The 25,237-nt window shown below is 50.8% G+C and overlaps 1 protein-coding gene across 1 annotated transcript in view; it reads right to left on the reverse strand.

Annotated features, from left to right (window-relative positions):
- SPSB1 (splA/ryanodine receptor domain and SOCS box containing 1) overlaps nt 1–765 on the reverse strand; it is an 18,148-nt gene extending 17,383 nt beyond the window's left edge. The window contains exon 1 of the mRNA XM_075329019.1: nt 582–765. The gene's annotated coding sequence lies outside the window, so the exon portion shown is untranslated. The remainder of the gene's footprint in view (nt 1–581) is intronic.
- Nucleotides 766–25,237: the final 24,472 nt, after the last annotated feature.

Below are 25,237 nucleotides of genomic sequence, written 5' to 3' on the forward strand. Positions count from 1 at the left end.
TCTCCCAACACGTCCTCTATCCCCTCTCTACTCTCCCAGCCTCTCTATCCCCCCCCCCTCTATTCTCCCGGTACAGGCTCTCTATCCCCCCCCCTTTTTCTCCAGGCACAAGCCTCTATCCCTCTTATTCCCCAGCTCAGCCTCTCTATCCCCCCCCCCTATTCTCCCCGCACATGCTCTATCCCCCCCCCTCTACTCTCCCAGCTCAGCCTCTCTATCCCCCTCGTTCTCCGGGCCACATAACCCCCCCCCCCCTATTCTCAAGGTACAGCCTCTACATCCCCCCCCCCTATTCTCCCAGCACATCATCTATCCCCCCCACCCCTCTACTCTCCCAGCTCAGCCTCTCTATCCCCCCCCCCCCCATTCTCCCGGTACAGGCTCTCTATCGCGCGCCCCCCTTTTTCTCCGGGCACAGCCTCTATCCCCCTCTTACACCCCGGCTCAGCCTCTGCTCCCTCCTCCCCAGCAGGACACACGTTTCGGTGTGCAATCTGCAAGTCACAGGACAAGGCCCCGCCGCCCCCCGTCCCGGCAGCCCCTGGACCCCTCACACCGAGGCTCGTCACATTCCTACTCACCGGGGCGCTCCCTGTGGAGGTGCACGGTCCCTGCGGCCCCCGGGGCAGCGCACACAGCCGCGGCGGTGAGCAGGCCGGCGGACTGGCTCCTTCCTCCCCTCCCCTGTGCTGCTCCTGCAGCCGCGTCTCCCCGGACCGGGAGCTCCTCTCACCCTGAGGCGCCGAGTGAGGAGGCGGAGTGCAGCCCGGACACACTCGCGAGAACCAGCGCCGCGATAGCCACGCCCTCCTACCTAGACTCCGCCCCGCACCAGCCAGCTGCCCAACACGTCGCTTCCCGTGCGCAGATAATGCGTGCGAGCCCCGCCCACCACGCGCTGACCACGCCCACACGACACGCCCCTCTGTTGTTGAACACGTGTTGGCGCTGAAGCAGCTGTGCGGTTAACTGTTTGTGTCCGGGCAGTTCCTGAGACTTGCGAAATATTCTGAAATGGCGCAGAAAAAACGCGTGAGTGATGCTGAGATTCCCCCACACACAGGCACCGGTGCCGCAGGAGGAGGCAGAGTGTGGATGAGAGATGGACAGCGGCATAGAAATGGTTAAACTGAAGCAATTGTCTCTTACTAGTGTGAACAAGCCTCAACCTGGTGAAAAACGCATTTATATTTTGGTGCAAATTTTCACATTTAGTTTTGGCTTCGCAGTGAAAATAACAGGGAATGTTCGGTGGATTGAAACGCGTCAGGGGAGGGCGAAAATGGTGCGAAGACTCCGCAAATATATATATCATCCAGCAAGAGCCACCGTGGCAACGCCTGCACTAAACCTATAGTGTCCGTATATCAGAGCTTCAAGCGGGGGGGGGGGGGGCAAGAGGTGACGGGACCACCAGGGCTGGAGACCGGGGGGGGGAGGGTGGGGGGGGGAGGTGAGGTTGGGGGGGGTGTACTGGGCTGCACCTGACGCTGACCTCTTAACCCCGGGGCGGTCACGGAGAGAGGAAGAGATAGTGGGACAGATGGGTGAAGAGAGGAACAAAAAAAGGGAAGGGAAAGAGAAAGAGAGACAGAAAGAATGAATGAAAGCAAGGGAAGAAAAAGAGAAAAGAAAAACAGAGAGAAAGAAAAAAAGAGAAAGACTGGAAGCAGAGAAAAAAAGAAAGGAGAAAAAGAAAGGGAGAGAGAATGAATGAAAGATAGAGAAAGAAAAATGAAAGGGAGAAAGTGGTGGAGAGCGGGACAGAGATTAAAAAATGATGGAGAAGAGAAGAAGAGAAAGAGGAAGAGACAAGAAGAGAGGGAGAGACAAAGAGAGGGGAGGGAGAGACAGCGAGAAGAGACAGCGAGAGGGGGGGCGAAAGGGAGGGAGAGAGAGATGGAGAGAATGTGAGAAAGAAGGAGGGGGAGAAGAGAGATAGAGGAGATGTGAGAGAATGGGCGGGAGCGACACAGAGAGAGAGCGGGAGGGAGAGGGGAAAAGAGATGTAGAAGGGAGAGAGAGAGATGTCGAGAATATGGGAGAATGAGAGAGGGAGGGGATGTGAAAGAGGGAGAGACAGAGAGAGGAGGGGGGAGAGAGATGGAGGGGATGTGAGAGAATGAGAGAGGGAAAGTGAGCGAGAGGGGATATGAGAGAATGAGAGCGGGAGAGATACAGAGAGAGAGGGATGGAGAGAGGGGGGTGGAAGAGGATGTGAGAGAATGAGAGAGAGAGGGGGGCAAGATAGAGAGAGAGGGATGGAGAGAGGGGGTAGGGAGAGATGGAGGGGATGTGAGGGCGAGATAGAGGGGGAGAGAGGGGGATAGAGAGAGATGAAGGGGATGTTAAGGGGGGGGAGATAGGTATGGAGACAGGGGGGCGAGAAAGATGGAGAGAATGTGAAAGAATGAGAGAGGGAGAGATAGGGGAGGACAGAAGAGAATGAGAGATGGAGAGAGAGGGGGAGAGAGATGGAGGGAGAGAGAGGGAGGGGATGTGAGAGAGGGAGGAAGTAAGAGACAGAGATGGAGGGGGAAAGAGGGAGGGAGAAAGTGGGAGAGACACAGAGAGAGTGTGACCTACAGAGAGCGTGAGAGTGACCTGCAGAGAGAGTGAGAGTGACCTGCAGAGAGAGTGAGCTTGACCTGCAGAGAGAGTGAGCGTGACCTGCAGAGAGAGTGAGAGTGACCTGCAGTGAGAGTGAGAGTGACCTGCAGAGAGAGTGAGAGTGACCTGCAGAGAGAGTGAGCGTGACCTGCAGAGAGAATGAGAGTGACCTGCAGAGAGAGTGAGAGTGATCTGCAGAGAGAGTGAGAGTGACCTGCAGAGAGAGTGAGCGTGACCTGCAGAGAGAGTGAGCGTGACCTGCAGAGAGAGTGAGCGTGACCTGCAGAGAGAGTGAGAGTGACCTGCAGAGAGAGTGAGCGTGACCTGCAGAGAGAGTGAGAGTGACCTGCAGAGAGAATGAGCGTGACCTTCAGAGAGAGTGAGCGTGACCTGCAGAGAGAGTGAGAGTGACCTGCAGAGAGAGTGAGAGTGACCTGCAGAGAGAATGAGCGTGACCTGCAGAGAGAGTGAGTGTGAACTGCAAAGAGAGTGAGAGTGACCTGCAGAAAGAGTGAGTGACCTGCAGAGAGAGTGAGGGTGACCTGCAGAGAGAGTGAGAGTGACCTGCAGAGAGATTGAGCGTGACCTGCAGAGAGAGTGAGCGTGACCTGCAGAGAGAGTGAGCGTGACCTGCAGAGAGAGTGAGCGTGACCTGCAGAGAGAATGAGAGTGACCTGCAGAGAGAGTGAGAGTGATCTGCAGAGAGAGTGAGAGTGACCTGCAGAGAGAGTGAGCGTGACCTGCAGAGAGAGTGAGCGTGACCTGCAGAGAGAGTGAGCGTGACCTGCAGAGAGAGTGAGAGTGACCTGCAGAGAGAGTGAGCGTGACCTGCAGAGAGAGTGAGAGTGACCTTCAGAGAGAGTGAGCGTGACCTGCAGAGAGAGTGAGAGTGACCTGCAGAGAGAGTGAGAGTGACCTGCAGAGAGAATGAGCGTGACCTGCAGAGAGAGTGAGTGTGAACTGCAAAGAGAGTGAGAGTGACCTGCAGAAAGAGTGAGTGACCTGCAGAGAGAGTGAGGGTGACCTGCAGAGAGAGTGAGAGTGACCTGCAGAGAGATTGAGCGTGACCTGCAGAGAGAGTGAGCGTGACCTGCAGAGAGAGTGAGCGTGACCTGCAGAGAGAGTGAGAGTGACCTGCAGAGAGAGTGAGGGTGACCTGCAGAGAGAGTGAGAGTGACCTGCAGAGAGAGTGAGCGTGACCTGCAGAGAGCGTGAGCGTGACCTGCAGAGAGAATGAGCGTGACCTTCAGAGAGAGTGAGCGTGACCTGCAGAGAGAGTGAGAGTGACCTGCAGAGAGAGTGAGAGTGACCTGCAGAGAGAATGAGCGTGACCTTCAGAGAGAGTGAGCGTGACCTGCAGAGAGAGTGAGAGTGACCTGCAGAGAGAGTGAGGGTGACCTGCAGAGAGAGTGAGCGTGACCTGCAGAGAGAGTGAGCGTGACCTGCAGAGAGAGTGAGAGTGACCTGCAGAGAGAATGAGCGTGACCTTCAGAGAGAGTGAGCGTGACCTGCAGAGAGAGTGAGAGTGACCTGCAGAGAGAGTGAGAGTGACCTGCAGAGAGAATGAGCGTGACCTTCAGAGAGAGTGAGCGTGACCTGCAGAGAGAGTGAGAGTGACCTGCAGAGAGAGTGAGAGTGACCTGCAGAGAGAATGAGCGTGACCTGCAGAGAGAGTGAGTGTGAACTGCAAAGAGAGTGAGAGTGACCTGCAGAGAGAGAGTGAGCGTGACCTGCAGAGAGAGTGAGCGTGACCTGCAGAGAGAGTGAGCGTGACCTTCAGAGAGAATGAGCGTGACCTGCAGAGAGAGAGTGAGCGTGACCTGCAGAGAGAGTGACCTGCAGAAAGAGTGAGTGACCTGCAGAGAGAGTGAGGGTGACCTGCAGGGAGAGTGAGGGTGACCTGCAGAGAGAGTGAGCGTGACCTGCAGAGAGAGTGAGAGTGACCTGCAGAGAGAATGAGCGTGACCTTCAGAGAGAGTGAGAGTGACCTGCAGAGAGAGTGAGCGTGACCTGCAGAGAGAGTGAGAGTGACCTGCAGAGAGAGTGAGGGTGACCTGCAGAAAGAGTGAGTGACCTGCAGAGAGAGTGAGGGTGACCTGCAGAGAGAGTGAGTGTGACCTGCAGAGAGAGTGAGCGTGACCTTCAGAGAGAGTGAGAGTGACCTGCAGAGAGAGTGAGGGTGACCTGCAGAGAGAGTGAGCGTGACCTTCAGAGAGAGTGAGAGTGACCTGCAGAAAGAGTGAGAGTGACCTGCAGAGAGAATGAGCGTGACCTTCAGAGAGAGTGAGAGTGACCTGCAGAAAGAGTGAGTGACCTGCAGAGAGAGTGAGAGTGACCTGCAGAAAGAGTGAGAGTGACCTGCAGAGAGAGTGAGAGTGACCTGCAGAAAGAGTGAGTGACCTGCAGAGAGAGTGAGAGTGACCTGCAGAGAGAATGAGCGTGACCTTCAGAGAGAGTGAGCGTGACCTGCAGAGAGAGTGAGAGTGACCTGCAGAGAGAGTGAGCGTGACCTGCAGAGAGAGTGAGCGTGACCTGCAGAGAGAGTGAGAGTGACCTGCAGAGAGAGTGAGCGTGACCTGCAGAGAGCGTGAGCGTGACCTGCAGAGAGAATGAGCGTGACCTGCAGAGAGAGTGAGCGTGACCTGCAGAGAGAGTGAGAGTGACCTGCAGAGAGAGTGAGAGTGACCTGCAGAGAGAGTGAGCGTGACCTGCAGAGAGAGTGAGAGTGACCTGCAGAGAGAATGAGCGTGACCTTCAGAGAGAGTGAGCGTGACCTGCAGAGAGAGTGAGAGTGACCTGCAGAGAGAGTGAGAGTGACCTGCAGAGAGAATGAGCGTGACCTGCAGAGAGAGTGAGTGTGAACTGCAAAGAGAGTGAGAGTGACCTGCAGAGAGAGAGTGAGCGTGACCTGCAGAGAGAGTGAGCGTGACCTGCAGAGAGAGTGAGCGTGACCTTCAGAGAGAATGAGCGTGACCTGCAGAGAGAGAGTGAGCGTGACCTGCAGAGAGAGTGACCTGCAGAAAGAGTGAGTGACCTGCAGAGAGAGTGAGGGTGACCTGCAGAGAGAGTGAGGGTGACCTTCAGAGAGAGTGAGAGTGACCTGCAGAGAGAATGAGCGTGACCTTCAGAGAGAGTGAGAGTGACCTGCAGAGAGAGTGAGCGTGACCTGCAGAGAGAGTGAGAGTGACCTGCAGAGAGAGTGAGGGTGACCTGCAGAAAGAGTGAGTGACCTGCAGAGAGAGTGAGTGTGACCTGCAGAGAGAGTGAGCGTGACCTTCAGAGAGAGTGAGAGTGACCTGCAGAGAGAGTGAGGGTGACCTGCAGAGACAATGAGCGTGACCTTCAGAGAGAGTGAGAGTGACCTGCAGAAAGAGTGAGTGACCTGCAGAGAGAGTGAGAGTGACCTGCAGAAAGAGTGAGAGTGACCTGCAGAGAGAGTGTGAGTGACCTGCAGAAAGAGTGAGTGACCTGCAGAGAGAGTGAGAGTGACCTGCAGAGAGAGTGAGAGTGACCTGCAGAGAGAATGAGCGTGACCTTCAGAGAGAGTGAGAGTGACCTGCAGAGAGAGTGAGCGTGACCTGCAGAGAGAGTGAGAGTGGCCTGCAGAGAGAGTGAGCGTGACCTGCAGAGAGAGTGAGCGTGACTGCAGAGAGAGTGAGCGTGACCTGCAGAGAGAGTGAGCGTGACCTGCAGAGAGAGTGTGAGCGTGACCTGCAGAGAGAGTGAGCGTGACCTGCAGAGAGAGTGAGAGTGACCTGCAGAGAGAGTGAGCGTGACCTGCAGAGAGAGTGAGAGTGACCTGCAGAGAGAATGAGCGTGACCTTCAGAGAGAGTGAGAGTGACCTGCAGAGAGAGTGACCTGCAGAGAGAGTGAGCGTGACCTGCAGAGAGAGTGAGAGTGACCTGCAGAGAGAGTGAGGGTGACCTGCAGAGAGAGTGAGAGTGACCTGCAGAGAGAATGAGCGTGACCTGCAGAGAGAGTGAGAGTAATCTGCAGAGAGAGTGAGAGTGACCTGCAAAGAGAGTGAGAGTGACCTGCAGAAAGAGTGAGTGACCTGCAGAGAGAGTGAGTGTGAACTGCAAAGAGAGTGAGAGTGACCTGCAGAAAGAGTGAGTGACCTGCAGAGAGAGTGAGGGTGACCTGCAGAGAGAGTGAGGGTGACCTGCAGAGAGAGTGAGCATGACCTGCAGAGAGAGTGAGTGACCTGCAGAGAGAGTGAGAGTGACCTGCAGAGAGAGTGAGTGTGAACTGCAAAGAGAGTGAGAGTGACCTGCAGAGAGAGTGAGGGTGACCTGCAGAGAGAGTGAGGGTGACCTGCAGAGAGAGTGAGGGTGACCTGCAGAGAGAGTGAGCGTGACCTGCAGAGAGAGTGAGAGTGACCTGCAGAGAGAGTGAGAGTGACCTGCAGAGAGAGTGAGCGTGACCTGCAGAGAGAGTGAGAGTGACCTGCAGAGAGAGAGTGAGAGTGACCTGCAGAGAGAGTGAGGGTGACCTGCAGAGAGAGTGAGCGTGACCTGCAGAGAGAGTGAGAGTGACCTGCAGAGAGAGAGTGAGAGTGACCTGCAGAGAGAGTGAGGGTGACCTGCAGAGAGAGTGAGCGTGACCTGCAGAGAGAGTGAGAGTGACCTGCAGAGAGAGTGAGAGTGACCTGCAGAGAGAGTGAGCGTGACCTGCAGAGAGAGTGAGAGTGACCTGCAGAGAGAGAGTGAGAGTGACCTGCAGAGAGAGTGAGCGTGACCTTCAGAGAGAGTGAGAGTGACCTGCAGAGAGAGTGAGAGTGACCTGCAGAGAGAGTGAGAGTGACCTGCAGAGAGAGTGAGAGTGAACTGCAGAGAGAGTGAGGGTGACCTGCAGAGAGAGTGAGAGTGACCTGCAGAGAGAGTGAGGGTGACCTGCAGAGAGAGTGAGAGTGACCTGCAGAGAGAGTGAGAGTGACCTGCAGAGAGAGTGAGCGTGACCTTCAGAGAGAGTGAGCGTGACCTGCAGAGAGAGTGAGGGTGACCTGCAGAGAGAGTGAGAGTGACCTGCAGAGAGAGTGAGGGTGACCTGCAGAGAGAGTGAGCGTGACCTGCAGAGAGAGTGAGAGTGACCTGCAGAGAGAGTGAGCGTGACCTGCAGAGAGAGTGAGCGTGACCTGCAGAGAGAGTGAGGGTGACCTGCAGAGAGAGTGAGGGTGACCTGCAGAGAGAGTGAGGGTGACCTGCAGAGAGAGTGAGCGTGACCTGCAGAGAGAGTGAGAGTGACCTGCAGAGAGAGTGAGAGTGACCTGCAGAGAGAGTGAGAGTGACCTGCAGAGAGAGTGAGTGTGACCTGCAGAGAGAGTGAGAGTGACCTGCAGAGAGAGTGAGCGTGACCTGCAGAGAGAGTGAGAGTGACCTGCAGAGAGAGTGAGAGTGACCTGCAGATTTCGGCTGCTCACAGTCTTTATCTCGTGTGATGATCCCAGAAGACTCCTTCCTCTTAGGCCATTATAGGACAAGGTATAGTGAGTATAGAGTGACTGCAGCAGCCGCCGGTCAGTGTCTCGTCTCCCTCCACAGCTCCGCACACATCTGTAAGTCCCGTAGAACCTGACCCTCCTGTAAGTCTCCAGTATTCTCACTATTTATAAGATGCAGCTGCTTTATTGGGATTCCTTACATTAAAGTCTTCAGAACTGAAATACTGAGAGATCTGTGATCCGGTGCACAGTATAGCACCTGTCACTCAGCGTGATCACCGCTCCCCGGAGGACACAATTAATTTCCTGAAACATTTCATCTTTGTGATCTATAGGAGGCGGTGTGGTGTGATGGTGGGCGGGGGGGGGGGGGGGGCTGTCATCTTTAATCCCATCTTTCTACTTTTCTTTGATTCCTCTTTTCCGCCATTCTATTCCTAGTGGTATGTGCGGCATTTTGGCTATGAGACGGTACGGTACATTAACGTAACGCGCCTCTTTGAAAACTCACTCCGATGACTCCTTCCGTTGTTCAGAATCAGCGGCAAAGTAAAAAAGTTAACTACAACATTTTCAAGAGGATTTTATAAAAAGATTTTTCTTCCCAAAAAAAAGGAACAATGTGTCAGTGTCAATCTGGAGATGCCCTGTGTGCCGACAAGGCGTGGTACACACCGTGCACATGTCCCGCCACGTGGAGCAACCGGTAGGTATGGTATTGACGCGCCCGCGGGGTCTTGGGAAGTACTCGTCACTGGGCCGGTTCTGGGGGGTTTGGGTTGTCACAGTGGCCTGGCCCGGCTCCGTGATCCTGCAGTGTCAACCAAAATGATGGAGGGGATGATGGTGATGATGGGAATAGTTGTCTTTCGTGACGCCACCTGTGGTATGTGGCTATAGTGGGAGCCGCAGCTGCGGAAAGTCTCTGCTGGGGCAGATGGTAACGCAGCTCAGATGTTGCAGCGCTCCACAGGTAGAGCTAGGCCCCAAGGAGGATGTTGGGGGTCGTAGTCCACCCCAGTGTGGGGAGCACGGGAAGAATTAGACGACACAGCGGTTGCCGTTTAAGGTGTTTACTCACTGAGTTGCTCCTGTCGTTGGACTGCCAGACTCCGCTGTGATTGGCTCCAGACGATCCCGGATAGTTCGGGGGCTGGTACCGGTGGGATACTTCGTGAGTCCTTCCTCCCTGCGCTCTGTTGTGTGAGTCCCTGCGACTTGAAGCTACACAGGGACCTCGGTCCTGGGGGTGGTTATGTTCCCTGTCCCGTCTAGCAGGCAGCGCTGATGGGCCGCCCTATGGTCATGGCTCCTGGCTCTACATGCTGCTTTGCCCCGGGCACTGTTATGGGCCAGAAGACGTGAAATCCTCTGCCCAGTGGATTCTGCTGGCAGGCCGTGAAGTGTCCACCAGCCTAGGGCTCCGTACCCTGAGATGTGCACCGGTCCTGAGGGAGCTATCAGCTCTCCTCTCCCCTCAGCGACCGTATTCTCCTGCGTCACTTCGTTCCCAGTGGTGACCTGACTGAATTAGTGTGTGTGTGGCTCCTGCTCCCCAGATCAGTCGCCCTGCCTACTCGAGCCCCATAGTTAGTGGGTGGGAGGCCCCAGACAATATGGTGACCATCCTAAATGACCCTACCCTATCCCCGTCCCGGTGAGTGGGCAACTGGCTTATGTGTGGTGATGGATGTTGTGAACCGGCACCGACCTCCTCCTTACCCAGGATGAGTACCGCACCTCTGGTGAGATGCAGTACCCTGTGGCGACTGAAGCCTCAGGGGCGCTATAGTATGCTCTTATAGAAAAAGAACTTTCAGGAAAGAAAACCTCTGTAATAAGGCATAAGACACCCAAATGTGGGTTTGGGGGATTTGGAAGATCTGAAAATCCATTGATTTTGTGCTTCTCAGTAGGGCACCTGTGACAAAAAGCGATTCTGACTGTCAGCACAAGATGACTGTTCAAACCAAGCACAGACTCTGGGTGCACCCTTTAATTGGCGGCACAGTTCAGTGCACTATTTAATTGGCGGCACAGTTCTGTGCACCTTCCCATCTACTTGTTCTCGATTTCCGCCCTTTTTGGACTCCTCTAAAGCCACAAATGTCAATCAAGGAAGAGAAAGGTGCGAAACAAGTAGGTGGGACGGTGCTCTGATCTGCTCAGTCACACCAAGAGGGCACTGGGAGCTTGTGCTGGGTTTGAGCAGTCATTTTCTGCTGACAGATTCCCTTTGAAGTGCAGAATGTTTGTATCAAAACAGCGATTCTCTTAAATTTACATATGACCCAAATAAAGACCTTCAGTTACCGGCTGAACGAGTTTAAGGAGAACCCGTCACTTGCTATAAATAGGTAATTATTTTTAACCTGGTGTAAATGCTGCTGTTTTCCCATATCTGACAGTTTTCTTTTGTTCCTGCTCCTCTCCATTCATGAGATATTGAAAAAAAGAAAGTCGCCAATGAAGAAGACCACGCCCATTTGGCTAAAAAGTCAGGATTTACATAACCTGAAGAAGAGGCCATATCTCAGTAACAGAGAGGAGAAGGATCAAAAGAGAAACAGGAGAGCAGCAGCGTTTACACCAAATTTAAAAAAAATACATATTTTTGGCATCAAACAGTTGACAAACTTGCTGTCATGAGTGTATCTCTCCCGGGGGAGACCACGAGTGAACCTGGTGTCAGAAGGTCACAACGCCTCGCCGCTGGCAAGTTCACTACTGTTATTTGATAACATCTTGCTTGTGGTGCTGTAAGGGTTAAGCACCCTTCCTGCCTGGCTGCTGGCTGTAGCTGCCAATCTCAGGTGTGGCTCTTTGGGATCACTCCCCTTCCCTATGTAAGTCATGGGATCTGCTCACATGATGCATGTGATAAAATCTGAATCCCTCATTTCTATGTGGTCCACATTGGAAGGAGTCTGCTCTGGAAGAAGTCTGTCGTGTTGTGTGCAGCAATGGTGTTTGCTGCACTGAAGTTTGAAGCCGCCTGGAGTGTCTTTTCCTTTGCATGACTATTTCCCCTGTTTGTATTCCTTCTCTTTTGTTTCTGTATTGTAGTGGCGAGTCTAGTGATCTCATCTGCCTGCTCATTAGCCAGGGTGAGTGCAGGGCTAGCAGAGGGCCTAAGGTATTTGGCTCGACGACAGGTTGCAAGAATTTGTATAGGGATGCTAGGGAGCTCAGGAGTCAGCTTGAGGTGAGTTCAGGAGGTGCCCCCTCACCCCTCTCCCTAGCGGCAGGGACCTCCGTTGTATCGTGACCCCTGTGTGTTGTTATATCTTCTGGGGTTTTACCAGGTACGTGTGTGACATCTGCATAATGCTTATCTCCTCGACGTTTCACTTTTTTTTGCTATTTTGTCATCCATTTTCTTGCATTTGTAATGGATCTGTTTTTTTCTTACAGGATCCATTACAAATGGAAGATAAATTGCAATCCGTTAACAGATCAGTTTTCCATAGACTCTAATGTTAAAAAAAAAAAAATTGATCCGGTAAAAATAATTTAAAAACATTCAAAAAAGTTGTTTGCACATTTTTTTTTTTTTGCCAATGGCTGAATGATCACTGGATGTGTGAATTTAGGCTTAGATTGTACTCCAAATACACCAGCCTTATAAGAGCTCATTGAGACGCCGGATCACTCTTGTTCCTAGTATAGCACTATTCACATGGCCAATTTTTTGTAGATTGAGTGGTCCTCACAAATTCCAGAGCCGTCCAATATTGATTCCAGTTTTGGATCAAAATCAGCAATGCGAGTCTATAGGTCCACGAAAAATTGGACAGCAATAAAGGCCATGGGCCCACGGGACAACGTGAACTGGAGAGAAGAATGAAGGACCGCACTCCGTCCACTGTGCAGGAATAGGATTTATTTAGCGGTGCAGGGTAAAAAGCCGGAGACGCACTGTGAGCTGGCTCCCAAGCATAGGACGACGTCCGTTTCACCTAATCAGGCTTCCACGGGTCCATGGCTGATTAGGCGAAACGGCCGTCGTACCCACAACGTACCCACGGATTTTGCTGGGGAAAACCCACAAATTTATCTTGATTTTCCAGATAAACCCGCAGGTTTACGCAAGTACAGACACTCCTGATGTTGTACTATGGGATTTGGGGAGTGCTGTATCAATGGTGCGGTATGTGCAGCTGCGGAATATGCTGCGGATTTCTCGCAGGCGCACGTGATGGCATGTCAATTATTCATGCGGAAATATCTGCGGAATTCCAGCTCCTCCACTATGGAGATACAGGGCGGGAATTCCGCAAGTATTTCCGCACTCAAGTTTACCGCAACAAAAATACTGAAATCCCGTGGAAATGGATAGCTGCGGATTCCGGGGCGCATCTGCGGGAAACCTGGGGCAAAATCCGTGGGTACGTTGTCTCGTGGGCAGATAGCCTTAGATGTCATGCCGATATTCACCAATTGCTAGATTGGAGAAGGTATAGAAACTTTTTTTTTTTTCATCCAAGAAAAGCTGATGAAACTTGGACCAAACTCGGATGAAAATCTGGAAAAATTCTGAACAAAAATGGCTGATGAAACTAGGACTGTTTTGAAAATAAATGTATGTCCAAACGAGCCCTCGGGTACGTGCCCACGATCCGATCATGCTGTGTCTTGGACGCAGCGTGTCCTCTCCAGTGGAGTCGCGAGTGCTGTCCACAAGAGGCTGCAGCTGCCTGTTCCCACAATCAGGGTTCAGGCCGCTGCGGACTTTAGTTCTATTCTCCATGCAGAGAACACTCGCGTCTCCGCAGCATAAACTGACATGATGCAGCCCGGAATGCTGCACCGCAGAGAACAGAAGCACAGTGGGCATAAGATTTTTAGAAACCTCATCCACTGTTCTTGTACTGCACAACATAGCTGTCATGATTCCTATGTGCAGAACACTCTGCATTGTTCTGCTATGCTCTCCTGCAGAGCCCTTGAAATTTTTGCTTATGGTGCAGAGCATTTTGCAGTATGAATGCTCTGTTGGTTGTTTCATGCTGGTCCTGGGAAGTGCTCTCTCAGATGCTTCTCGTTCCTGGTGATTGCTCTGCTTCATTAGGGAGCGTGTTAGCTCAGGATGCCGCCAGTTGTACTTCCTGGTTTCAGTTGTGCTGTTGGCTTCCAAGATACTCCCTGTTCTGGTCTTGCTCTCTCGACTCCGGATTGTTGTTTACCCGTCTTTGCCTGTCCTCCCCTGTTTCTGTTGTGATTTCCCGGCTTCTGACCTCAGACTTCCTCCTGACCACATCCCCGCGTTCTCCTTTTATTTTGTAGGTGCTGTTCTGGAACCCTGATCTTCAGCTTGTATCTTGACCTCATCTCTGTCTGCCCCTGTGTAGTGTCGTGACCTCCTGGTTTATGGTCTCGGCCTGTCTGACTACCTCTCCATTTACTGTATACAAGTAGTGTTTAGCGCCACCTTGTGACAGTCATCACAGCAGCGTTTGGATGTAGCAAAAACATGCTGCATCCAAAACGCTGCAAGCCCTGCTCATGGGCACGCACCTTTAGTAAGATCGGAACGACCCTACCTGCAGACTCCGCACGACCTTCTATTACATCGATTCCCTTTCATTTGCATAGCTGTCACTACAAATATGCGATCCCGCGTCTTCCTTTGGCCATGACAGCTGATTGCTGAGGGTTTCAGCAGTCGCACCTGCTGCGATCATCTTCTCCGCCGGGCAGATTTTGGACAATCCTTTTACAGATTCAATTGGAGGATAAAATGTATATAACAAAGTATGACGGTGGCAGCGATTCCAGAACTCGTTACGAAAATTGCCCCTTAGAGAGTCTACAATCCAGACAGATACAAATCCAGAGGACGGCCAACCCGCAGGAAGCCAGGAAACCTATTAGAATATTTTTGTAACGTCGGCGGAAGTCTGTAAGAAATGAACAGATCTGTTATTTGCCAAGTCAGCAGACGAAAGGTATTCACAAAGTAAACGTCTTAGTGCAGGTATTGTGCGCTCCTGGCAGGAGATATCAGGAATACAGCAGCGAGGAGCGTCTTCATTCCCATTCATTTCACTTCTGTTTGTATAGCTGAAATCACCGGAGATTTCCTTTACTGCTTCAAGATCAGGACATTTCTCCCAGTTCATTACCCGGTATACAAAATGTTGCTTTCAGGATACATGAAATTTTCGTTTTTTTTTTTTATCATTCTTGCATATATATATATATATATATATATATATATATATATACATCATATATATATATATATATAATATAAAGCTGTGCGTGTGTGTGTATGTCCGGGATTGGCATCCGCACCGTTGCAGCTACAGCCACAAAATTTTGCACACTCACACTTCTGGACCCCGAGAGCGTCATAGGCTATGTTTCGAGGGGAAATTTTAACCCCGCTCTTTACAGTTATTCGCCAAAAAACCTGCCTCCATTAAAGCGAATGGACCTGGGAGCCACAGTGCAGCCAGAACTTCAGAAGAATGTGCAGCCACGCCCTTATATGGAATGTTGGCGTGTCACAATGCAGCCAGGGAAAGAGACAGACACAGACAGGGAAAGAGGCAGACACAGACAGGGAAAGAAACAGACATAGACAGGGTAAGAGACAGACACAAAGAGACAGACAGGGAAAGAGGCAGACACAGACAGGGTAAGAAACAGACATAGACAAGGTAAGAGACAGACACAAAGAGACAGACACAGGGAAACAGACAGACAGGGAAAGAAAGGGAAAGAGACAGACAGGGTAAGAGACAGACACGGGGAAAGAGACAGAGGGAAAGAGACAGACGGAAAGAGAGGGAAAGAGACAGACAGGGAAAGTGACAGATAGACAGGGAAAGAAATAGATAGACAGACAGGGAAAGAGATTGAGACAGATGGAGAAAGAGACAGACAGTCAGAGACAGACAGGGAAAGAGACAGACAAAGAGAGAGACAGAGATATATACAGACGGGAAGACAGACATAATTACATTTATATCTATTTGTTTTGTGTTTTTTGTGTGCAGAATACATTTTTGTTAATACATTCTATTTTGTTAACAGCAGTTATTTTCTAATGTGGGGCCCCGACATGGGATACTCACCACACTCGGGGATATGAACACACACACAAAATGCACCACACACTACCACGTGCTTGAACACATATACCACCCTCAGCACACATCTCACCACACATACACCAACCTCGCCACATAATCGCCTTAAAACACACCTATTTGTATTGTGGTTTTTGTGTGCAGAATACATTTTTGTTAATACATTCTATTTTGTTAACAGCAGTTATTAACCCGGGAGAAGCCGGGTAGTACAGCTAGTACTTTATAAACTTGTACCTTTTGGTATGCAAATCTTCTAAATTATCCATGGGGGCGGCTGTCTGGTATCTGTTACTGTCCCTCCTGCCGATTTACGCTGTCCCCCAACGCTCCATTTCATACTTCAGGACGCCACCCAGTGCGCCCGTGGTCCCGCGCATGCGCCGTGCGACTGTACCGGGACTGTGCACTGTGTTCACAGTGTGACCGCTGTTGATGTGTTGCGCAGGCACGAGATTATGGGCGGTCCCCGCCCATAATCTCGTGCCCGCGCTTTCCCCTCTGCCTCCAGCATTCTGCGCAAGCGCTGGCCAGATGACCCGACGTCACCTCTTTCCCATCTTGCCCTGGAGCAGAAAATAGATGGGAGGAGCGGAGCAGGACACCACTGGTTACGAGAGGTGACGTCGGGTCATCTTTCCAGCGCTTGCGCAGAACGCTGGAGGCAGAGGGGAAAGGGCAGGCACGAGATTATGGACGGGCACTAGCTGATGACAATCATAATCTCGTGCCCATATGATGCCCATAATCTCGTGCCTTCGCAGCACGTCACCAGCGGTCACACTGTGCACACAGTGCACAGTCCCGGTACAGTCGCACGGTGCATGCGCGGGACCACGGGCGCACTGGGCGGCGTCCTGAAGTATGAAATGGAGCGTTGGGGGACGGCGTAAATCGGCCGGAGGGACAGTAACGGACACCAGACAGCCCGCCCCCATGGATAATTTAGAAGATTTGCATACCAAAAGGTACAACTTTATAAAGTATTTAATTTGGTCTAAAAGGGGGAACAAAAACTATAGGAACCTTGCTAGAATGCAGCCCACGAGCTGCAGAAGGGGAAACTTTTAGGTTTAGAGCAAAATTTCTGCTGACAGGTTCCCTTTAAGGTTGGTTACAATAAGCAGGGCAGCAGACCAAGGCAAACCCACAAATAAAGACAAAATAAAAAAAAAAAGGCAATGAAACATGAAAGGCTTTGCATGGTTGTAGCCATATACAGTTTGTTACAATAAAGAACATTTAAGAACATTTATGTCGATCTGGCCTGAACCATTATAAAGGTATAAAATCTACAAACTATAACGTAAACAGCAAAGATTTACCATTCATACCATAGAGGCACATAATGGTCAGTCGAAGGAAAAGAGAAAAAGATAGAAAAAAGAGGGAGGTAGACAAAGTGAATAATGAAGGGGAAGCGGGTCATGGGGAAGGGCAAGGAAGTGCCGGGAGTAACTAGCAGGGAAGATCTAGGTAGGGCCACAACTCGCCCCAAAGAGGGACCTGAAGTCCGGAGAATCCAAAAAAAGGACCCATGGGCTCCAGATCTTAATACATTTTTCAGTAGCGTCCTGAATATCAGCAGTGAGACTCTCCATTCTGTAAAGGGAGGCCATCTCCTGTGGTGCCCCTGACGTGGTCAGGCACCACTGAGTACTGCACCCATGCTGGGTCAGTACTTCCCGGTAATCCTGAAGGCTGGAATAGGGTGTGTACGCACAGACACATAGCAACCAGGTCTCCCACACCTCGAGAGGGGACCCTTGGGCAGACCCAAGAGGGGGCTTGCCTCCACATCTCAGCAAGGGGTGGAGCGGAGAGGCTAGAAGCTAAGGTTGCAGTGGCTGTCAGGAAAGTAGGAGGAGAGCCAATCTGGTAGCAGTGAGCGCCGGTTGCTAGGAGACGCAGGCGCGCGCACACTCTAGTCAGACCCTGAACGTGTAGTAGCCGTTAGCGGGGGAGAACGGTCACCAGCAAGTCAGTCAAAAAGACGCTGAGGGAGTCAGTCGGTCGAGTACGGGGACTTGATGACTAGGCACGCACAGGGAACAGGTCCCTAGAGTAGACGTCCATTTATTGATCTGCTAAACCTGCCGGTGAGGGGAACTACAAGTCCCTCACCAACCAACTAGAGTCCGAGCCTCAGCAGCAACGAGGGGGCCCATAAGGAGGTTCGAGCCTGGAGCCATCTTCCTTGGTCCACGCTGCCAGCAAACGGGCCAAAAAGGGGAGAAAAGGCAGTAGCGACTTCCCTGGATGAATCCCACGGTACTTCAAGTCAGGGGTTATCCGAAACAAGAAGTGCTAGGAAGGCGAGCTAACGGTTACCCTTAGACCGGCCTAAAGGATACCTGGTTTCTCCTGGTCTAATCTCAGCATCGCCTGAGTACATCACAAAACATCCAAAAATGAGTAAAAACAAGTTGAAAGACTTTCCGGACTGAGACTGAGTTATTCTGGAACCTGTTTTTCTACACACCCGAGCCCCTGGGGCCAGCCTCACTCACGGGAGGCCACACCATCCGACTCCAGACTCCATCAGCCCCAGACGCTCGTTAAACCAGCAGTGGCGGTCATCCATATCCCTGACCGCAAACCGTGAGTGGCGTCACGACTCCTATACATATACAAAACCCACATACCTGTTGCCAGAAATACCAAAGTGAAGACCCTGTGGCGTCCCCTAAGGTGGAGTGGTGTCCCTGGGGCGACCGCTGCAGGTGGGCGACACATTCCCCAAGCCACTCATCCAAGGCGGGGGCACGAGAGGACCTCCAGTGTCTGGGGACCATGGCTCGGGCAGCCGCTAGGCAAAACCGCAATAGAGCCATTTTCTGAGATTTAACAGACCCCGCGGGGTAGGATAGATAACAGAGCGTTTTGTGGAGACCAGAGAGGGCCTATATATACTTATTTATATCATTCCGGAATGATAGGGAAAAACAAGAAAGTGCCTTGCATTATTGCACAGCGAGTCATTTTCTGTGGGATCGCACACCCTATATCATAGCCATTGGCTTATAAGATTGAAAAATGTCTATGATATAGGGAGTCTAAAAGAAATCAATTCATATATGGCCACTGACCACTTGCTTCCTATTCACTCTATTCAATTGATCCTACCCTGCATCTGCCTATTTAAAAATATTCAGCTACTAGCCTTCCCAAGAAAGTTTCACCATGATAGGCTTCATCAGGGGATAGAGGCTACAATGATTGCAAAATATACCGCTCTGCTATCTGTGTGTCACGATTCCTATGTGCAGAACATTCTGTATTGTCTGCTATGCTCTCCTGCAGAGCTTGTATATGTTGCTTATGGTGCAGAGTGTTTTGCAGGATGAATGCTCTGCTGGTTGTTTCACAGCACTGGATTCCACACTAGTCCTGGGAGGTGCTCACGCAGATGCTTCTTGTTCCCGGATATTGCTCTGCTTCTTTAGGGAGCGTGTTAGCTCAGGACGCTGCCAGTCGTACTTCCTGGTTTCAGTTTTGCTGTTGGCTCCCGTGGTGCTTAGTGCTCAGATCTTGGCCTCTCGACTCCAGACTGTTTTTTACCCATCTCTACCTGTACTCCGCTGTTTCTGTTGTGACTTCCCGGCTTCTGACCTTGGACTTCCTCCTGACCACATCCCCGTCTGCGCCCTGTATTTTGGTATGTACTCTCCTGGAACCCTGACCTTTGGCTTGTATCTTGACCTTCTCCCTGTCTGCTCCCCCCGTGTACTGTCGTGTCCTCCTGGTTTATGATCTCGGCTTGTCTGACTACCTCTCCGTTTACTGCATGCAAGTAATGTCCTGCGCCACCTAATGACATCACATTGTGCTTTTAACCATAGGTCTTTCTTTTTTATTAATTCATAGATTAAAAGTTACATTTTAACATTAGTCTTTAGGTAAGGCACCTCTCGTTGCCTTTGGCAAAATGTGTTTATAATTAGTTAACCCTATGCTGCCTGGGAAATGGAGTTGAGGTTTTTGTGAGAAACACGCACGGTTCGTACCAAGATTTAACCGTTTGTAAAATCTCCAAAAACTCCTTTAAGTTTTCTTAAGCGCAACCACGGGGAAAATGAAGAATTGCACTGAAGGCGAGCGGCTGAATGCTCCATGGAATAACTCTCCCGGGGTTGCTCGTACTATAATCTAATATTTCCTTTAACACTCAATTTTCACTCAACATTATCCACCCTCTTAGATTCCATGACTTCACGTCTCTTTTCCCTCAGTAATGAAGCGCTAATGAGCAAACCACAAGAGGGATGTGTGCAGGGTCTGTCATCCAGGAACTCATAGTCACTAGAAGAAATGAGCAAATCGATTTGCAGGACCCTGGTCCAGCGGCGGCTAAGTCAGTGATCTGTGGCCACCGGACAGGACCCTGCAAACTGCTTCCTACTGTCACGGTAGGTACTTGCCGTTCCATCGGGTTGGAGGCTCTGCTGTTTGTCTTGAACACCTATGGACGGGTTGTCTCTCAGCTCTGGGTTCTACGCTGGTCCTGGGAGGTGCCTACACAGATGCTCCTCGTTCCTGGTGATTGGTCTCCTTCATTACTCGCCCGGAATGTCGCCAGTCGTACTTCCTGGTTACTGTAGTGCTCACGGCTCCTGTAGTGTTTAGTGTTCTAATCTTGGCTCTCGACTCTGGACTGTTGTTGACTATTCTCTGCCTGTCTCATTGTTTTTGTTGTTACCTCCTGACTTCTGACCTCGGACTTCCTCCTGACCACGTGCCCGCCTACTCCCTGGATCCTTTTTGTACTCTCCTAGAATCCTGACCCTCGGCTTGTATCTTGACCTTGTCTTTGTCTGCACCACAATACCAGTTGGCTCAAATTGTTTCTGTGTGAACCGAGGTCACTTTCTCAACGTACATCTATGAGACTCAGAATGAGACTTACATTAAGAGAGAAAATGACAGTCCATGGTATGAGCTGGCAAAGAGCTGTGGTCATGTAAAGTGGCGCAGGGCGGCAATCGTGGGCGAGGTCTTTGTCTCTTATGCCATGGCATGTTACATGAAGGTGGAGGTCCTGGCTGAGTCTGTGGCCTTCATCTTAAAGGGCACCACATCCTTGCAGGCCACATGCCTTCGATGATTTTGGTTGTCCAGGACCAGGTGCTAGAAAGATCAATGATAGAGACTAGCTCACTAGTCAGACCTTAGGTCTGCTCTTACAGTATGCTGGCCCTATCTATCCTCCTGGCAGGAAACTGTCTCTGTCCCTTCACTTCAGCCCCTCCCATTCTGGGCTAGTCTCAAACATTAACCCTAACTTTCTCTATTGTTGGACAAAATACATTCTATCACTAATAACGAATGTCACAATTCACATCATAATAGTACTTGTGTCTTCAAGGGAGAATGTGGGCAATATGTCCATCTCTTTACAGTCACATGATGGAGAGAATGACAGAAGCAGCACTAAGAATGGCAGAAGACAGCAAGTCTTTTAATATATGGACTGTAATTACATCACTCACTAAGGATTGGGGGGAACATTGGTAGGGTACTTGAAATTAGGACTCTGATATTAAGTGGTTTCTACCAGTGCCAGAGGAATCTGAACTCATATTGTCATTAGAGGAACCCGAAGACTAAACACTGAACATCGTCGCTAGAAGAGGATCAGACCCAAGATTGGACATCAAAAACCAAAGATTAAGAAACTAAGGGGTACTTTGCACGTTGCGACATCGCTACTGCGATATCATTGGGGTCAAATCGAAAGTGACGCACATCCGGCGCCGGTAACGACGTCGCAATGTGTAAAGCCTAGGAGAGAAGATGAACGAGCGTGAAACAGTCAAAAATCGGTGATCTGTGTCACGTTGTTCATTTTCAAAATGTCGGTGCGTCCACAGGTACGATGTTATTTGTCGTTCCTGCAGCTCCACACATCGCTGTGTGTGAAGCCGCAGGAGCGACAAACATCTCCTTACCTGCGCCCGCCGTCCACCGGCAATGCGGAAGGGAGAAGATGGGCGGGATATTTACATTCCACTCATCTCCGCCCCTCTGCTTCTATTGGCTGGCCGATTAGTGACGTCGTGGTGACGCCGCTGTGACGCCGAACGCACCTCCCTCTTGAAGGAGGGATTCTTCGGCAGTCACAGCGACGTCGCAGGGCAGGTAAGTGCGTGTGAAGCTGCCGTCGAGATAATGTTCACTACGGCAGCTATCACAAGATATCGCAGCTGCAAAGGGGGCGGGGACTATCGCGCTCGGCATCGCTATCATCGGCTAGCGTTGTCGCAGCATGCAAAGTACCCCTAACATTAGTCCCTGAGCAGCATCCAAGTGAACGACCTAAATTCATTAGAAAATGTATGGAAGGAACTACAGCTCAGAGTTCATAGAAGGAGCCGGGACCTGCAGGATGTGAAGAGTGTTTGTGTGGATGAATGGGCCAAAATCACACCTGGGCAATGCAGGAGATTCAATTCTCCATACAGGAGGAGTCTTCTTGAAGCTTCATCACTAACAAAGACTTTTGTACAAATTATTAAATACATTTTTACTAAGCACATTCAATTCTTTTTCTCACTATTACACAAATCGATGGCTGGACCATATATGACAAGCTTTTCTCCCCCCATTCACCTTTTGTGCCTCCCCTATTTCCTCATAGACTGTAAGCAGCGAGCAGGGTCCTCACTCCTCCTGGTATTTTAATTTTGTTATTTTGTATTGTTTCATATTGTCTGTACATGTCCCCTCTGAATTGTAAAGCGCTGCGGAATATGTTGGCGCTATAGAAATAAAACATTATTATTATTATTATTATTATTACACATAACTAAAATTATGAACATCTTTTTATTTCTTTTACTCATTTATATAGCGCTATTAATTCCACAGTTTTTTACAGACATTAGCATCACTGTCCCCACTGGGGCGCGCAATCTACATTCCCTATCAGTATGTCTTTGGAATGTGGGAGGAAAATGGAGAACCCGGAGGAAACCTGTGGCGCCCCTGAGGCTTCCGTCGCCACAGGTCATTGCACCCCATCAGCGGTGTGATGCCCCATTCTGGGTGAGGAAGGGAGTGAACACCGGTCCCCTGGTAAATCCACACTACACCCATTGCTAGGAACACACTGGGACCAGGGATAGTGGCAGAAAGCCCTCCCATGCTGCATGCTGGGAGGGGCCGTAAGACCCATCTCTGCTCCCATAGGGTGGTAGCTTAGCAACTGGGGAGGTGGGAGGAGCCACAAGAGTGCAGACACAGAGAGGAAAGTCAAGTTAGTTTCAGTTTACCTCAGGGAGTGAGAGAGTGAGGAGCCAGCATGTAGCTGTGTGTGAAGAGAGAGTGGGGAAAGAGGAGGAGGCCTGCTGGAGGCAGGCAAGGAGGAGAAGAGAAAGGAAAGAAAGCTCCAAGTCAGTCAGGAGCTGAAAGGAAAGAAAGAGACGCTTCCTGGTGAAGATCCTGGGACTCGGAGGGTCCAGGTGACACCACGCAGAAAACAGAAGGAGTCGCAGGGCCACGGGTAGTCTGTAGAGCTGTCCAGGGCAGTTTAGAGCTGCGGTGGCCTGTTCCACAAGAACACCGGTGGAGGGATCAAGCTGCAACAGGGGACGGTCCCTAGAGACTGGAGGAGTGCAAAGATCATCTCCAAACAGTAAAAACTGAGGCCCAGGGAATGTTGTAAACTCCCCGGGCCAGAACCCATAGCAGTACCTCTAGAAAAGGGGTAATCAGCCGACAGGTGACCCCCCAGCCTGGAGGCTGTAGTGGAGGCCAAGCCAGGTTTATCCTATCAAAGGCAAGGCTAAGGAAGACAGCAGAAGATAGAGACACTTAAGAGAAGGGCACCGGGTTTTGCTCCAAGAATCACCCAGAAACGGCGGAGGTCCCTGACAGTGGTCCCAGCAGTCCAAGGGTTCCTGCCGGCTTTGACAAGAATTGTGAGTAAAGAACTTGAACTGCACCCTTGGAGTGGTCTCTGTTATTTTACCTGCTAGCCTTCCATAACACCATAGACTCTCACGAGCAGCAACAGTGCCCCGGGCATTGCTCCACCTGTAGGGAGCAGTACCATCATTGCTGCCACATCATTACCCCGGAGGCCTTACACAGCAGCGGCGGCTTCATAGCCGCAGACTACAGGTGGCGTCACGAACACAAACTTTATTCATCAAGCCACATATTCTACTGACACCCACCAGGGCCACGGAGCCGGGCCCAGCCACCACTGACTACCACCGGACTAGTCCGGCCCGGCACCGGGTGTCCCATAGCCCTGGGGTGGGCGAGTCAAACCCACGCAAACACAAGAACATTCAAACTCCCATGTGGATTGGATGGGTTGTTACTGACATCCGGTGAGGAAGTCATGTCAATAGCAATTTTAGAAATATATTTACTTAGCAAATTGGTGACGTGTTGAATACTTTTTTCACCCACTTTATATGGATTTACAGCAACTATATACTGTATATACTATTCCGTCCAACAGTTACAATACTGGAAGGGTTAGAGAGTGCGGCGATCGTCCGCCTTTAATCAACTTCTCACTTATTCCAGCTACAATTTAATAAGCTGTTATACAAGATTTTTACTTGTTTGCAACTTCCATGTTCTGCCGCCAAAGGAGTAAGTAAAATTGATGTATTTCAGGTTCACGAAGTTCCAGCTTGTATTTATAGATGTGTATGAAAGTGCCAGAAACAGGGCATAAAAAAAATCAGCCTGGGGGATATAAATCAACTTATGAGACTCCCAGACGAAGGTTCTGTTTAAGAAAACTATGTTTACAGCTTAAAAGTTAGATTAAGGTGTTCACACGGGGTAAAATTATCTGCAGAGATTCAGATCCAGGATTACAATTTATAATAATAAATGTGCAATTTACCAGAATGACACATAAGGTTCCATACACCGCCGCTCTCCTATAGGTGACTAGTCAGAATAAGCTGAGTATTGCATTACAGCTATATGGAATATACTTTTAATAAATGAAGGCACTTAGAGCATAAATTGGCCAATTCTTGAGAGCCCAGCAACCACGACAAGGCGTCCTTTTTTGACGAGACCCCAATCTAATATCATGCCTCTCCCGGGCTAAAAGCCTACAAAGGTAGGATCTGGCATTAATCAAAAATAAGCCTTAGGCTGATGGGAGGACTGCTTAGTCAAAAAAGGAGGCAGTCACAGATCCTAAATGGTTAATATAAAAACAAAAAACTTACCAGAACCTCCTGCACCACTCGCCCTCCTCCCTGCAGGGACACCCACTCACTCATCGCTGCAGCCGGTCCGCACCATGCTGCACGGCTTCCCTGCGGTCCTTCACATGGGTGTTTCCTACTTATCTCTCCCAGGACCTGTGCATGCCACACAGGCCCTCTGGGAGTGCTCCTAGTACCTGCACGTGCACCGCTGCCCTTCTCTTAAAGGGCTAATGCGTCATTCCCAGGAAGTGCCTTTCAGCCTGTCGCTGAGATACACTGAGTATTTAAAGCACTTTTCCAGTAGGGGAGGTGTCTGATCAAGATGATTAGTTAGTTAATGGTTTGTGCCCTAGCCAGCTAGGTGTCAGGTCCCGTTGTCCAGTGTGCTTCATGTTACAGTGTACAGTGTTCTTTACCTGTCTCCTGGCCTTGTCGGTACCCCAGTGTCCATCCTTCCTGGCCGTGGCACCGACCTCAGTTTCTCTGGTGGTCCCAGCTTCACTAGGTACTGCGCCCGTCCACCCCGGCCATGACACCTACCTCAGCTACTCCGGTGGTCCCAGTTTTACTACTGATTGTGCCTGTCTAATCCGGCCATGCCACCTGCCTCAGCTACCCCAGTGGTCAAAGCTTTACTAGTGACTGTGCCCTTCCACACCGGCCATGCCATCTGCCTCAGCTACTTCGGTGGTCCCAGCTTTACTAGTGACTGTGCCCGTTCATCCCGGCCATACCACCTGCCTCAGCTACTCTGGTGGTCCAAGCTTTAATAGTGACTGTGCCCATCCACCCCGGCCATGCCACCTGCCTTAGCTACTCCGGTGGTCCCAGCTTTACTCGTGACTGTGCCCGGCCATGTCCCCTACCTCAGATTTCCCGGTGGTCCTTGCTGCACTAGAGACTC

Source organism: Anomaloglossus baeobatrachus, chromosome 11 (assembly GCF_048569485.1).
Source record: "Anomaloglossus baeobatrachus isolate aAnoBae1 chromosome 11, aAnoBae1.hap1, whole genome shotgun sequence".
NCBI lineage: Eukaryota > Metazoa > Chordata > Amphibia > Anura > Aromobatidae > Anomaloglossus > Anomaloglossus baeobatrachus.